The following is a 16,938-nucleotide window of genomic DNA, read 5'->3' as shown; positions in this document are numbered from 1 at the left end:
AGTTTCCTTAAAAGGTCACCACCCGCAAGTATACAGGCGTCAAGTAATAATTCCGGTAAGACCGGGTCGATCCGCAGGGACTAAGTGAAACCTATCCTAAAACTTAGAGTTAGAACATTTTCTTTGAAATTGGGTTTTGATGATAAAATAATAATATAGTGAAACAAATAATAAAAATGCACTCAAATGGGGGAGACGTCCTAGGGTTTTTGGAATCCACCGAATAACTCACTTTTAAACACACGAAATAACTGACTAACTCTCTCGTTTTATAACTTAGAATTTCGGATAATGAACTATCCTAATTCCGGGACATGTTTTCGATAAAATCAGTATTTAACTCATGAAATTGTAATTGTCTTATTTTAAAAAAATGAATTTCTAAACTACTATCTATCAATCAATAAGAATGCATCGTCAAAGGATTTAACCTAAGCACGATACATCAAACCTAAAAGCATAGATAGTGAAAAGATAATCGACTTGACAAATTAAAACAATTTAAACATTAAATCACATTCAAAGAATTAACCAAATAACTTATGTTTCTAATAACGCGAATATGGTTTCATCATCAACCCTAGATTAAGAGTCTTAGCTAGTCATGATCAAAATTCAAACTAAATAGGAGAGAAAGAGGAAAAGAATAACTAAACATTTTTTCTCGCTGGAAATGGTTTCCTTCTGATTTTCCCGTCTGGCAGCCAAACGCGCCCTAAGGTAACAGTTTTCTCGTCATCTCGGATTTCGCCCCTAATATCATCCTGTATTCCCTTCATAATGGATTCAATCAGTTTAGATTGCACTACAATATAAATGGATGGGATAAATCTTTGGAGGAACTACACGCAATGCTCCAGACAGTCGAAGAGCATATCGCAGTAGTTGAACCTAAGAAGGAAAATCTAATGGTTCAGAAAGACAAAGGATTCAAAAGGGACGGAAACCAGAAGAACAAGAAGAAATTTGGAAAAGCAAAAGGTAAACAAGTTTCCAGAACAAAGAATTCATCTTCTGACTCTAAGTGTTTCTATTGTGATGGCATAAGCCATTGGAAGAGAAACTGTCCCAATTTAAACATTAAATCACATTCAAAGAATTAACCAAATAACTTATGTTTCTAATAACGCGAATATGGTTTCATCATCAACCCTAGATTAAGAGTCTTAGCTAGTCATGATCAAAATTCAAACTAAATAGGAGAGAAAGAGGAGAAGAATAACTAAACATTTTTTCTCGCTGGATATGGTTTCCTTTTGATTTTCCCGTCTGGCAGCCAAACGCGCCCTAAGGTAACAGTTTTCTCGTCATCTCGGAAACGATTTCTCTCTGGGAAAATTATTTTCCCAACTGTTTTCTCGTCTTCCTCACTGCTTTCTCTCTCTCTTTACTGTATTTAACTTCTTCTAATCTTTCTCTCACTAAAACTATTAGAAAAAGAAGATAATACATAAAGCATATGAATGAGTAATCAATATGAATTGAATTTATGATCTCATTCTTTTTCTCTCTACAGCAATCTGTTTGAATTCTGTCTCTCACTACAACCTATGTTAATCTCTCTCTCTCACTAAGAAAAGATACAGAAGAAGAATAAGATAAAAATAATGAAGATAAGCTCTCTTTAAAACCGTCTCTATATTGTTTTCTCTGTTAATGGAAGACAAGATAAAAAAAAGTCTCTCACAAACCCTCTTTGTCTTCTCTAAACATTATGCTCAGTTTCTATAACCTTTCTCTACAAATTTCTCTCACTCTTTCTCTCTGTTTTTTAGTATTTGAGCTCGAGAAGAGATGATCCCCCAAGCTGAGATGACCTCTCTCTCTCTCTCTAATCTTTTTGTTCTAGTTGAGCTCCAGAGAGGATGATATTCAACCCCCAAAGATGAGATGATCTCTCTCTCTCTCTCCAAAAATCTTCAAATCTCAGCTCCACTTAATTTATGTATCAAGAAGATATCCAGCTGTTCACTCTGTTCTTTGATTTTCATCAATCAACCAAATCTTTCAATACTTCATGTTCCAGAGAGAATGCCTCTCTCTCTAGGATATTTTAAAAAAATATCTCCGACTCTCTTTCTTTCTTTCTCTCTGTTCTTTCCTTCTCTATTCGATTATAAAGACATAATCTCCATTATCCCTCTCTGTCTCTAACTCACGATTTCTCTGATTTTAGCTCAAGATTTCCTCTTTCTGATCTAGTCGAATCCACCTTTAGCTGTTGGTTTCAACCTAACCAGCTTTATCTTTCTATAGAAATATATCCTCAAATCTAGAGAGAGAAAGTGATGAAGGATATTGCCTCTTATTTTCTTCTCCCTTTTTGGTTTCTAAATATTTCCATTGATCTGCATCTAGCTTTCTCAAGGAAAGAACAATCTTTCCTTCACGGTTTGGTAATAGTGTATATTGTTATGTTTTGAAAACTTTCCAAGAGAAAAGGAATATTCTACCAGAAAGAAAGAAGTCAATCACGTGTGATAGCTGTCCAGAGGAGTTGATTCAATGCATCTCGGAAGGTTGAAGAAATTTGGAACACAACTTAAGATGGATCCATGTGTTCGGGAATGGCTACAACTGTCGATCTATCTAGAGCGTCTGAACAGAGCCCGGAACACAGCCTTTAAGCCCGAGAGTATCTCCTGGCAGAGGGGCGGCTGCCGAATCACCGTCCTTCCCCAGAGCTTGTTCTTCTCTCTTTCTCTCGTCAATTCCGCCACTTGGTGTATGAGTATATCACAAATGGTGGGGTCGTCCACGCACCCCTCACTTATTCCAGCTCTCTTGGGGACGTAAGGTTGGTCCAGATTCAGCACGCCTTGTTCATTTAAGATTCTCTCCAGGCGCATCGGGTCACCTGGTTGCAGAGTTAGGGCCTCAGGAGTGTAGGTGTCGCCGGGCGAGAAGAGCCTCCTCGCGAACGTCTTGAGTAGTTCTTTCCTCTCCTCGGGTGCGGCAGCCCTCCTGGCTGTCTCGGCTTTGCGGAGGCTTTCCTCAAATCGTTTTGCCTCCTCGTCTCTCCGGTAGTAGTCGGCATTGACTTGCTCCAATTTGGCGAGGAGTTCGTCTGCGAGGCGTCCCACGTGGAGTGTGTTCGCCCGAGGACATGCTTGCCTGAATGCTCAGGGAGGTAGTTAGTTCTAAAAAAGTATTGAGTAGGGTTCGGGTTACCAAATCTGATGATTTGCTGCAGAGATCCCCTCTTCCTAGCGCCAAATGTTGATGTCGAAAATTGGCTCCCAGTTAAATCAACATAAAAAGGGAGTTGATGCATGACAGCCTCCGTTATGATTGTATATTCTGTTTGGAGAGGAGAGATTCCTCTGTTCAGCTCTGCTTCTCTTCTCTTCTGCTTCTCTGCTCTGCTTCTTTGTTCCAGCTCTTCGCTCCTTGCTCCTTACTCATGTTCTTCTGTTCCCGAGGGCGGAAAACCTGCAAATGGTTCGAAAACCGCTCCGACGCTCAAGAAAGTCAGGATGCTCTTTGCAGTAAAAGAATGAATTTTAATCGATCCATTTGGGGGGCGAGTTGTGAGAACTCTGAGTATGGGGTGAAGAGATCGTGTCTTATGAACGACGAAGTCGGGGGGCCTTTTATAGGCGAGGTTAAACCGACTGTGATCAGTGGCGGTGGTGAGGCGGTGGTCGTCAAACCGTAAGGGAAGTTACCTCTTTTGCGTATCTAGGGTTTTTCTTCGAGTCTATCCCAGATCTTTGATAAGTGAAAGTTCCTAAGTTCAAGGATACTTTGTATATATCTTGCCGAAGTGATAGCTTTAAAAGGAGAAGTTTCCTCAACTAGATACGTGGAGTCCAATCGGACTTAAACACTTCAAAATGTGTGGCCGACTGAGATCTTTCTACAAAGTCCGGGATTAAGTCATTAGGTCGCGCAGCGCTGATATCTCCCCAGTTCTGGGCGTAAGATATGGGCCGAACCTGTGGAGACCCCCCTTATTCCTTTTAAGATCCCAGGGCTGATCTATCCATGCTAGTTGGCGGAACCCAGTATTGTGCTGATGCTCCAAAGCTGATTGGTATTTGCTAAGTGGAGGTATTTTTCGACCAAGTGTTGTTTCGGCCAGAGTCATCCCAGTTGTGCTTTTGTCTTGACATGTTGTTTACGTTCCCAAGACACGTTTCATCTTCTGCTCAAGTAATTAATCTTTTCCATGCGTGATTTTGTGACGTCATTGATTTGATTCTCTTATCGCGTATTTCCGGCGTTGATCTTTTAGGTTACTGCGCACGATAACTTGTTTCATCATGCACAGACGCGTGGAGCGTCGTGACTTATGGATGAAACAACTCTCCTTGAGACCCGCTGAAATTTCATTGGTAACCGCTATCCTTGATCCGCTCACCTCTTTCAGTCGTTATTCCGTTGGATATTTTCGAGGCACGTCTGGTCTTCGCCTTTAATGCTCTTTATTGGTTTCTCGAGAGGTCCCTTGGTTACCCTCTCTTGCTATAAATGGCCTGCTTTGGCCTTTCAATTTTTTATCACTAAAAGTTTGAAAGACGATTTTGGGGGGGTCCTTCTTCTGACGTTGTCTTCTGATTTCCCTCTTCCTGCTTTCATCAAGGATTCGAGATGAGGTCTTTGTTCGAGTTTATACCAGTCGCCTACTTTGAGGAATGTTTCTTCATAATGACCGTGATAAAGGATGGGTTTCTTCATAATGGCCGTGATAACCTCATGAGCCGTTTTGTTTGAACCCAAAGGGGGGGTAAGGATTGTCAGTACTGCCTCCGGCTTAGGTGTTTAGGACAAGGTGATGACGGCGAGGGGGTTATTTTTTCCCATGGTTGTCTTCTTGCCTTGGTTGCATCTCTGAATGGTGGTTCTTGTCAGCCTTTCCACTTTTCTTCTCTCAAACTCTTCGACGGCTCTTTAGTAATCACTCAGGTTTTTGGGTCTGTTTTCCTTTCCATCGACGGTTAAGGGTGTTCCTGTAATAGATCCTTCTTATGAATTAATAAAGAATTAACTTTTTCCCCTTATGCTTTTGTATCTCTTTTTATCTTCCATGTTTAAGTCTGTTGACTCCCCATTTGTTAACTAAGACTGTTCGCCGCGACCCTTTGTTGATCGTGCACTATTTATTGTGGCCTCTCCATCCTATAAATAAGCATTGAGACATGAATAACTCCTTTATACCTCACTATGTTTCTTCTAATGGTTAGCGAAACTCTTCCTGGTTGTGACGTTAGAGTTGCTTTCTACATCATTCTGAACTATGACAATTCTTCCATTGAGCACTTCTGCATGGAGGTGGCTGGTGAGGGTTTCATCGATGTTCTCCGTCTTTCTGATCTGCTAGACGATCGTCTTTCTACCCTTAATTCATCCAGACCACTCTATCCTTTGGTTTATTCTCTGACTGGTACTACCAACACTTCTGAATCTGCTCTCTTTTCTGCTGTGTGATTTCTGGTTCGTCGTCGTGGGGGTGGTCGTCTTATGGCCGTGATGATAAGGGTTTCGGTTGATATCGGCGGTCCTCCTTCTTCTTCTTCTTCTTCTGGCGACTAAAGCTTGCCGTCGAACTGCATTTTCCTGTTTTCTTTTCTTTGTATGTAATCAGAACAAATAGTTAATGTAATTAGTCCTATACTTACTAATGCAATTTTCCCGAACTTACTACGCATGCTCCGAATGATCGTACCTGCAAGAGAAATAATTTCAGACCTAGTCTAGCATGCCTTAAGCTTACTATCTCCCTCTGCGAAATAGAACATAAGTTAGCCCTGTATAAAAAAATTTGAATGGTGTTTCGAGCTTTTAGCTCTGCCCCTGATCGTCTTTACCAGATCTGTTTCTGCGTAACTAGTTTAACTAAGACTTCTCCTTAGACCTCTGATCGTAGCTTTCGCTATTAGAGCTGATTTCGTCAGCTTGAGTTCGACTAGTTTACCTAGGACTTCTCCTTAGACCTCCGATCGCAGCTTTCGCTATCAGAGCTGATTTCGTCAGCTTGAGCTCGAGTAGTTTACCTAGGACTTCTCCTTAGACCTCTGGTCGTGGCTTTCGCTACCAGAGCTGGTTTCGTTGGCTTGAGCACAACTAGTTTAACTAGGACTTTTCCTTGGACCTCTGGTCGTGGCTTTCGCCATCAGAGCTGGTTTCGTTGGCTTGAGCACATCTAGTTTGACTAGGACTTCTCCTTACACCTCTGGTCGTGGCTTTCGCTATCAGAGCTGGTTTCGTCGGCTTGAGCTCGACTAGTTATCGTCGGGACTCCTCCCGTGCCCCATGTCGTTGCCTTAGCTACCAGGGTTGTCTTCGTCATTTTAAGTATGAATAGTTTCGCAAGGACTTCTCCTTATACCCCCGATCACCTTCGCCTGGGCTGTAGTTTAACTAGGACTTCTACTTGGGGATCCTCAGGGATCACGTTTTGCTCGAGTAAAGAGTTTAAGTTTAACTAGGACTTCTCCTTGCGAGGCCTCGGGTCGCAGCCGTAGCTACCGGAGCTACTTCATCTGCCGGCTTGAGCCGATCAGTTTGACTAGGACTTCTCCTTGGGACCTTGGTGAAGGGTCAGTTTTACTCGAGTAAAGTTCAGTTTAACTAGGACTGCTCCTTAGGGCCCTCGGTCGTCGCCATAGCTACTGATGCACCCGAAAGGTTGCACACCCAAGCGGAGGTATCAAGTAGTAACCCGGCAAAACCAGGATCGATCCAAGGATAGGAAAATAACTTGTTTATCGGAGGGTCTCGTTCACGGGTTTAAGTATTACTAGCTAACTTAGACAAAAATAGAAAGAACAAAGATAAATGGGGGTTTTGATAGTTAGGCATGAATCGAAAATAAACAAAAGGGAAATAACTAAACTTAAACTATTAACTAAAGCTTATTGGGAGGCTAGGGTCTTATTCTACATATGAGAGAGGTCATGGATTCGGGAATCCATCGAGATATACCTATGTAAGTTCTTGCTTGGGTCAGTTATTGGGTTTGAGTCATCTCGACTTTACATTAGATGCTCTAAGTGCTAGATATACCTAATGGTCATAACTAGTCAAAGGGTCATCATATTCCATTAAACATCGAGTCTAAAATCGGAAAGATCGCTTAAGAAATAACTATGACATATGCTTGACATAAGACATGAAACAAGCTTAAACGATTAACCTCGTGAGAGAGACATCAAACATACTCATCTAACCAATACAACCACATACATAAGCATATCAAGATTTCATCATAATCCTCAACAAGAGGCTTAGCTACACATGGAGAGATTATTGCATTCAACCCCAAATGAGAGTGTAATCTATGGTGTAGACATCGTGAGACAAGTAATTACACTATCTCTATTTCTAATTTCTCTCTACCTAGGTTTATTAAGCAAGAACAAGTAGCAATCAAACTCTAGAAAGATTAATAAACAAATTTAATCATGTATAAAAGGAATCATTCACAAGCATACTCAAGTTTAAGTTTAATAACATGAATCCCTCATATATTCATCACATACATGTAGCTAGCAACCCTAAAATCAAACAAGACTAAGTTAGATAATCAATTAAATCACCCCAAACAAGAACAAGAGGAAAATGAGTAAGAAAAACCCTTGGAGAACAAATGGAGTGAAAAATCTAAGCAAACCAAGCAAAGGAGCCAAAAGGGTTGCTCTCCGGCCATTTTAGGTGTGGTCCCATGCCTTAGCAAGCTGCTGGTCGGCCAATGGAGCTGCTGGTCGGCCGTTTTAGCTGCTGGTCGGCCATTGTAGCTGCTGCCCCGGTGCTATAATTGTTGTCCAAGTGCCCCTTTTGCTCCCTTTTTGGTGTTTTCCTTGCTATTTCTCCCTAGATCTAAGTTTCTCTCTCTAGATCTTCATGAAACCCAAAACCCTAGCCTCCATTACATTTTCTCTCTCTAAAAATCAGCACATAAGGAAGAAGATGAAGTGTAGAGACCAAGTTAGGGCATTAATTTCTATTTCCTACCCCAAAAGACCACTTTGCCCTTCCTTAGTAGTTATAGTCACTCCATTGTCTAGCTTGACTTCTTCAAGTTATTTTGACTCATTCAATGACTCCATTTCATTTTAACTTGAATAATGGGCTCTCTAACTTGACCAGAGGATGCAAATGACAATTTTTCCCTTGTCTCCTAACTTGCTCATTTCTTATGCTTTTCATCTCTAGTCTTCACCAAAGTGATAATCATGTTCCAAAGACTTCATAGACCTTATCAAATTATATTTTGACCCTCTTAGATGCAAATGACCTTAATACCCTTGGTGAGTCTTTATCTCCTTACTTGCTCCCTTTTGCTCTTTGACTTTAAGGACCTTTTCTTAGATTCTTTTAAGTGCTTTTGACTCTTCTAGGGTCTCCTTTGCTCATTTCCTTGCATAGTTCTCTTATGGTACCTTGTCATGAATATAAACATATCTTATTAGAATTGAAGCATAAAATGGACTAATTCATCTAAGTTAAGTGACCTAAATGTGATGTTTTCACATCACATCAGCTACCGAGGCTATCCTGTTTCTGGTCGTGACTCTCGCTAGCAGGGTTATTTTTAAATCAGGGCCCTTGGTCGTTGCTCTCGCTACCAAGGCTACCTTTAGGTCCCCTGGTCGTGGCTTTCGTTATTAGGGCTACCTGCTCGATCCAGAGCGAGATGAGTTTAACCAGGACTTCTCCTTTTATATCGTTTTTGTTAAAAATATTTTATTTTGTTATGTAAAATATGTAGCTAGTAATGCTACTTCTTTTGCCTAATTATTTAAAAGAAAGTAGATTAGAGGTAGTAATGACCTGGTTCTTTTAGCTCTGCATGTCTGCCCTGGGGTCATCGTAGAACACTTTGTCTCCTCCGACTGTGGTCGGGTTGAATGCTTCTTCCTCGCAGCCTTGGGCGGAAATAAGGTAACATTCGAGCTATTTTCTTGTCTCCTCTGACCGTCCCTATGAGATTCGTTCCTAGAACTGGGAATTTCATCATGAGGTGGTTCATAGAGACTATTCCTCTTGACTCCCTTAGGAAGTTCCTACCCAATATGATGTATTAGGCATACATCTTATCGACAATGGTGAAGTTTAGCATTATCGCTTTTGCTGATTCTCCTTCACCGATTAGTACTGGAAGGGTTGTTATTCCATTTGTTTCGACCTGGTTGTCGCCGAACCCTGTCAAGCAAGATTTATAAGATTTGAGGTGGTGCTGACTTACCCCGAGTTTTTGGAAGCATGTCCGAGTCATGACTTCGGTCGAGCTTCCTGCATCGACCAGGATGCGTCATACCCTCCAATTGGCCACTACAGCCATTATTACCAATGGATCCGCGTGTGGAGTTATTACCCCAACCAGATCGTCGTCAGTAAAGACGATGGGTGGAGTTTCCACGGCTGGTTTGATTAGCAGGACAGGCGGGTTCTTCGCCTCGTTGGCGTATCTACGCTGCTCCCCTTTAGTTGCTCCGCCGAGGGTTGGTCCTCCAGCTATGGTGTTGATATTTCCCATTACTCCGGTTGGTTCCTCAAGACCTTTGTTAGCTTTTTCAAAAGTCAGGCCCTGCTCGTTGGTTTCCGGTCCTGATCCAATTCCTGCCCTGTTTACTGGCCTTTTGTTCCGGATTTAGTAGGGTCGCTGCTCTTTCTGGATGTACTTGTCCAGTTCTCCCTTTCTTACCCTCTCTTCGATAAGATTTTTGAGGTGCCGACAATTGTCGGTCTTGTGGTCGTAGCCTCTGTGGAAGGCACACCATGCAGTCATATCTCTGGGCCCGAACTCCTCTCGATCGTCATTGGGTTTAGGGCGTTCAGAAGAAACCAGCTAAAACCCCTGATGGTCCACCACACATTCCTCTATCTGGGAGGTCGGCCAGAAGAAACCAGCTCTTCACAAAACGCCCTCGGCATGGACAGATCAGCCCTGGGATCTCTAAAGGAATAAAGGGGGTCTCCACAGGTTCGGCCCATATCTTACGCCCAAAACTGGGAAGATATCAGCGCTGCGCGACCTAATGACTTAATCCCGGACTTTGCAGAAAGATCTCAGTCGGTTACACATCTTGAAGTGTTTAGTCCCGATTGGACTCCACATATCTAAAGGAGGAAACTTCTCCTTTAGAGTCTATCACTCCGGCAAGATATCAACAAAGTATCCTTGAACTTATTTCACTTATCAAAGATCCGGGATAGACTCGAAGAGAAACCCTAGATACGCAAAAGAGGTAACTGCTATTACAGTTTGACGGCCACCGCCTCACCACCACCGCTAATCACAGTCGGCCTAACTTCGTCTATAAAAGGCCCCCCACATCGTCCTTCATTCTTTTACTGCAAAGAGCACCCTGACTGTCTTGAGTGTCGGAGCGGTTTTCGAACCCTTTGCAGGTTTTCCCCCCTCGGGAACAAGGAGAAAGGAGTTGGAGCAAGGAGCTGGAGCAAGGAGTTTGAGCAAGGAGCTGGAACAAAGGAACAAAGCAGAGCAGAGAAGCAGATCAAGGAAGCAGAGCTGAACACAGGAATCCCTCCTCTCTAAACAAAATATACCATCATAACGGAGGTTGTTATGCATCAACTCCCTTTTTTATGCTGATTTAACCAGGAGCCAATTTTCGACATCAGCATTTGGCGCTGGAAGGAGGGGATCTCTTCAGCAAATCATCACATTCGGTAACTCGAATCCTACTCAATACTTTTTCAGAACTAACTACTCTCTATAAAGATCTACCATGAAAACATAATCTCGGGACTAGAAGTGGTCACTTATGATGCATAAAATGTCCAGACGTTAACTAACATCTGAAGAGTTAAAGATCAGACTAGAAGTCTCTCGGAACAGATCGGCTTTAGGCAGCAGGACAGCTAAAACTCCTGATGGTCCACCACACATTCCCATAATCGAGAGGTCGGCCAAAAGAAACCAGCTCTGCACAAAATGCCCTTAGCATGGATAGATCAGCCCAAGGATCTAAAAAGGAATATGGGGGGTCTCCACAGTTTCGGCCCATATCTTACGCCCAGAATTGAGAAGATATCAGCACTGCGCAACATAATGACTTAATCCTGAACTTTCTAGAAAGATCTCAGTCGGCTACACATCTTGAAGTGTTTAAGCCCGGTTGGACTCCACGTATCTAAAGAAGGAAACTTCTCCTTTAGAGTCTATCACTCCGGCAAGATATCAACGAAGTATCCTTGAACTTAGGAACTTTCACTTATCGAAGATCCGGGATAGACTCGAAAAGAAATTTTAGATACGCAAAAGAGGTAACTTCTATTACGGTTTGATGGGCGCCGCCTCACCACCGCCACTAAGGACAGTCGGCCTACCTTCGCCTATAAAAGGCCCCCCCACATTGTCCTTCAGAGGACACGATCTCTCGAGAAGAAACAAATCATCTCTCCTAAACATAAGATCTTTTCATACCAGAAGGATCACCCCCAAAACAGAGTTCTCATAACTCGCCCCCCCAAAAGGATCAATTAATATTTATTCTTTTACTGCAAAGAGCACCCTGACTGTCTTGAGCGTCGGAGCGGTTTTCGAACCCTTTGCAGGTTTTCCCCCCTCGGGAATAGACGAACAGGAGCAAGGAATCAGGAGCTGGAGCAAGGAGTCAGGAGCTGGAGCAGGAAGCAAGGAGCAGGGAAGCAGAACAAAGAAGCAGAGCAGAGTAGAGAAGCAGAGCTGAACAGAGGAATCTTACCTCTCTAAACAGAATATACCATCATAACGGAGGCTGTCATGCATCAACTCCCTTTTTCATGCTGATTTATCTGGAGCCAATTTTCGACATCAGCATTTGGCGCTAGAAGGAGGGGATATCTCCAGCAAATCCTCACATTCGGTAACTCGAATCCTACTCAATACTTTTCCAGAACTAACTACTTCCCTGAGCTCTTCAGGCAAACATGTCTTCAGACGAACATACTCCACGTGGGACATCCCATAGATCCCGAAGCGCAGATGAGCTCGCGGCTGAACTTGAACAACTCAAGATTGTATACCTCCGAAGGGACAAGGACGCAAAACGATTGGAGGAAAGCCTCCCCAAGGCTGAGATAGCTAGGAGGGCCGCAACACCTAATGAAAGGAAAGAAGTGCTCAAGACGTTCGCGAGAAGGCTCTTCTCTCCTGGCGACACCTACGCACCCGAAACCCTAACTCTGCAACCAGGCGACTAGATGCGTTTGGAGAGTATCTTGAGGGAACAAGGTGTGCAAAACCCAGACGAACCTTATACCCCCCCAAGAATGCTGGGATAGGCGAGGGGTGTGTGGACGACCCCACCCTCTTTGAGGTGCTCATACACCAAGTAGCGGAATTAACAAAAGAAAAAGAGAAGGACAAACTCTAGGGAAGGACGGTAATTCGGCAGCCACCTCTCTGCCGGGAAATACTAGAATCTGAGAAACCGGCAAACTTCAAGTGCCCCACGCTGGAACACTATCTCGGCGTGGAAGACCCGGGATTATTTATCAACAACTATGTTGCGAGGATGAATTTATGTACGACCAATCAAAATATATGGTGTGTGGTATTTGCCACCATCCTAAAAGGACCAGCTCAGGCATGGTATCAAGCGCTAGCCCCGGGGTTAATAAAGTCTTTTGACCAGCTTGCCCAAGCTTTCTGCAAGGCTTTTCGAGGAAGCACCAGTATCAAGAGAGAGACCGAAGAGTTGTTCAACGTGGTACAAGGAAAAAGTGAAACGCTAGCAAGCTACTGGCAGAGATTTCGCAACCTTATGGTTCAGGTTCCCGACCTGGAATCAAACGTCGCTTTTGTCGCCTTGCAGAGAGGTCTTAGACAGGATGACGTAATCAAAGATATCTCGGGGAAAAAGTCGGGCTGCCTCGCAGATCTGATAGAAAGGTTGGAACAGTTTATCAGAGCAAAGGAGAATTATTTGCAGATGAAGGAGGTGGCCAATATCCTATTCGAAAGTGAACGCCCCCGAAAAAAAGAAAGGGAAGAAGTCAGGCTACCCAGGGAACGAGAGCGAGGCAGGAGGCCCAGGGTTGACTTCGCAACGTACACCCCCATAATGAAAGGAAGGGAGGAAATCTTGCAGGTACTGATAACGATAGGAAAGGCTGAACTGCCCAAACCCAATGACGACCGAGGAGAATTCGGATCCAAAGATATGATTGCGTGGTGTGCCTTTCACAGAGGCTATGGCCACAAGACCGACGACTGTCGACACCTCAAGAATCTGATTGAGGAGATGGTAAGAAAAGGAGAACTGGATAAATACATCCATAAAGAACAACGACCCTACGAATACCGAAACAAAAAGCCAGTAAACCGGACGGGAATCGGATCGGGATCTGAAATCAACGGGCAAGGCCCCATTTCTAGAAAAGCAAACAAAGGCCCAGAGGGGCCCACTGGAATAATGGGGAATATCAATACCATAGCAGGAGGACCTACCCTCGGAGGAGCAACTAAAGGCGAGCGACGCAGATACGCCAACGAAGCAAAAAACCAGCCGGTCTTCCTAATCAAGCCTGCCGTGGAAACTCCACCCATTGCCTTTACAGACGACGATCTGGTCGGGGTAATAACTCCACACGCAGATCTGCTGGTAATAACAGATGTAGTTGCCAATTGGAGGATAGGACGCATTCTAGTCGATACAGGGAGCTCTACGGAGGTCATGAGTCGAACGTGCTTCCAGAAACTCGGGGTAAGCGAACGCCATCTCAAATCTTATAAATCTCGTTTGACAGGATTCAGAGACAATCAGGTCGAAACAGACGGAATAACAACCCTGCCAGTGTTGATCGGCGAAGGAGAATCAACAAAGGCGATAAAGCTAAACTTCGAAATCGTCGATAAGATGAACGCCCATAACATCATACTGGGCAGAAACTTCTGGAGGGAGTCAGGAGCAATAGTTTCCATGAACCACCTTATGATGAAGTTCCCAATTCCGGGAACGAATCTCATTGGAACGGTCAGGGGAGACCAGAAAATAGCCCGGGAATGTTATCTCGTCTCCGTCCAGGGCTGCGAGCAAGAAGAAGTGAATCCAGTCATCGTTGGAGGAGACAAAGTGTTCTACGGTGACCCGACAGCAGATATGCAGAGCTGAAAAACTAAGGTCATCACTACCCCTACTATCTTTCCTTTTTGAATAAAGCCACTAGGCAAAAGAAGTAGCGTTACTAGCTACATATCTTACCTTATAAAATATAAATGTTTGTGAGCAGAAAACACTATAAAAGGAGGAGTCCTAATTAAACTCATCTCGCTCTGAATCGAGCAGGTAGCCCTAACAGCGAAAGCCACGACCAGAGGACCTAAAGGCAGCCTTGGTAGGTGAAAGCAGCGACCAAGGGCCCTAATTTAAACAGCCCTGCTAAGCGAAAGCTACGATCAGGGACAGGATAGCCTCCGTAGCTACGGCGACAACCGAGGGCCCTAAGGAGAAGTCCTAGTTAAACTGAACTGTTCTCGAGTAAAAACCGACCCCTCACCAAGGTCCTAAGGAGAAGTCCTAGTTACACTGATCGGCTCAAGCCGGCAAAGGAGGTGGTTCCGGTAGCTACGGCTGCGACCCGAGGCCTCCCAAGGAGGAGTCCTAGCTAAACTCAACCCTTTACTCGAGTGAAACGTGGTCCCTGTGGATCCTCAAGGAGAAGTCCTAGATAAAACTACCGCCTCGATGAAGGTGGTCGGGGGTATAAGGAGAAGTCTTTGCGAAACTATGCATGCTTAAATGAGGAAGACAACCTTGGTAGCTAAGGCGACGACCAGGGGCACGGGAGGAGTCCCGACAAAAACTAGTCGAGCTCAAGCCGACAAAAACTGCCCTGCTAGCGAAAGCCACGAACAGGGACAGGACAGCCTCGATAGTTATGGCAACGATCGAGGGCGCTAAGGAGAAGTCCTAGCGAAACTAGCCAAGCTCAAGCTGGCGAAACTAGCTCTGGTAGCGAAAGCCACGACCAGAGCTCTAGGGAGAAGTCCGAGCGAAACTAGCCAAGCTCAAGCTGGCGAAACCAGCTCTGGGAGCGAAAGCCACGACCCGAGGCCTAAGGAGAACTTCTTGCGAAACTAGCCAAGCACAAGCTGGCGAAACCCGCTCTGGTAGGGAAAGCCACGACCAGAGGCCTAAGGAGAAGTCTTACCGAAACTAGCCAAGCTCAAGCTGGCGAAACCAGCTCTGGTAGCGAAAGCCAAGACTAGATGTCTAAGGAGAAGTTCTAGCGAAACTAGCCAAGCTTAAGCTTGCGAAACCAGCTCTGGTAACAAAAGCCACGACCAGAGGTCTAAGGAGAAGTCCTAGTGAAACTAGCCAAGCTCAAGCTGGCGAAACAGCTCTGGTAGCGAAAGCCACGACCAGAGGTCTAAGTAGAAATCCTGGTTAAACTAGCCGAGCTCAGGCCGACGATATAGGCTTTAGTGGCGAAAGCCACGACCAGAGGTCTAGAGAGGAGTCCTGGTGAAACTAGTTATGCAAAGACAGCTCTGGAATAGACAACCGGAGGCAGAGCTAAGAACTCTAACACTATTCAAAACTTTTTACACAAGGCTAATTCGGGTTCTATTTTGCAGAAGAAAATAGTAAGCTTAAGGCATGCTAGATTAGGTCTGAAATTATTTCTTTTGCAGGAGCGATCATTCGAATCATGCGTAGTAAGCCTAAGAAAAATTGCATTAGTAAGTATAGGGCTAATTACGTTAACTTTTAATTACATATCTAAGAAAACAGGAAAAATAGTTCGGCGGCATGCTCCTATTCGCCAGAAGAAGAAGAAGAAGAAGACGAAGGGCCACCAATATCCACCGAAGCCCTAATCATAACGGCCAGAAGGCGACCACCCCCACGACGACGAACCAAAAAACCGACAACAGAAAAAAGAGCAGATTCAGAAGTGTTAGTAACCCCAGTCAAAGAATAAACCAGAGGATAAAGCGGCCTATAGGAACTGAGGGTAGAAAGGTGATCGTCATTCATAAGATCGCGCGGACGAAGGACTTTGAAAAAGCCCTCGCCATCCACTTCCATGCGGAAGTTTTCAATGGAAAGTTCATCACAGTTCAGAACCATATAGAAGGCAACCCTAACATCACTACCAAGAAAAGTTCCCCTAACCATTAAAAGAGACATGGTAAGATTTGGAAAAGTTACTCTTGCCTTAAACATCTATTTATAGGGCAAAAAGGGCCATGATGATAGGGGGTGATCAACGAAGAGTTGCGGCGAGCAGTCGTGGGAAACTAGCAGACCCAAACTTAGGAAATAAAGGAAAACACCAAAGTAAAGAGGAAAAAGGTAATTCTTTATTAATTCATAAGGCGAATCTATTACAGAAGAAATTATCAAAAAGGACACCCGGACCACCACTGGCGCTTGGGTCTATTACAGATGAAATCAAAATAACCCCAATTGTTGAGGGAAAGGAAAACAGATCAAAAAACATGAGCGACTGCAAAAGAGTCGTCATGGAGTTTAAGAGAAGAAAAGCGGAAAGGCTGACAGGGACCACCATTCAGAGATGCAGCTAAGGACGAAGAAGCCCTCTGGACACCATCACCCTGCCCCGAGCACCTAGGCGGAAGAGTACTGACAAGCCTCACCCTCCTCCGGGCTCAAACATAACCGCGCGCGAAATTATCATGGCCATTATGAAGAAACCCATCCTTTATCACGGTCATTATGAAGAAACATTCATCAAAACGAACGCTTGGCATGAACTCAAACAGAGGCCTCATCCCGAACCTTCGGGAAGCAAACAGGAGAAATAATGAGGCAACAACAGGAGGAAAGAAATTTCGAAATGTTTTTCAAACTTTTGGGTAGTGAAAGAATTGGGAAGCCAAAGCAGGCTATTCATAGTAAGAGGGGTTAACTAGGAGACCTCTCGAAACAGATTAGAAGCATTAAAGGCAACAGACTAGACGCGCCTCAAAAATACTCAACGGAATAATGACTAGGAATAATGAACGGCTCAAGAACT

Source organism: Eschscholzia californica, unplaced genomic scaffold (genome assembly GCF_041429995.1).
Source record: "Eschscholzia californica isolate CP2 unplaced genomic scaffold, dmEscCali1.0.p SCAF_2, whole genome shotgun sequence".
NCBI classification, from domain to species: domain Eukaryota; kingdom Viridiplantae; phylum Streptophyta; class Magnoliopsida; order Ranunculales; family Papaveraceae; genus Eschscholzia; species Eschscholzia californica.
The sequence above is the reverse complement of the archived record's forward strand: the minus strand, read 5'-3'. Positions refer to the sequence as shown.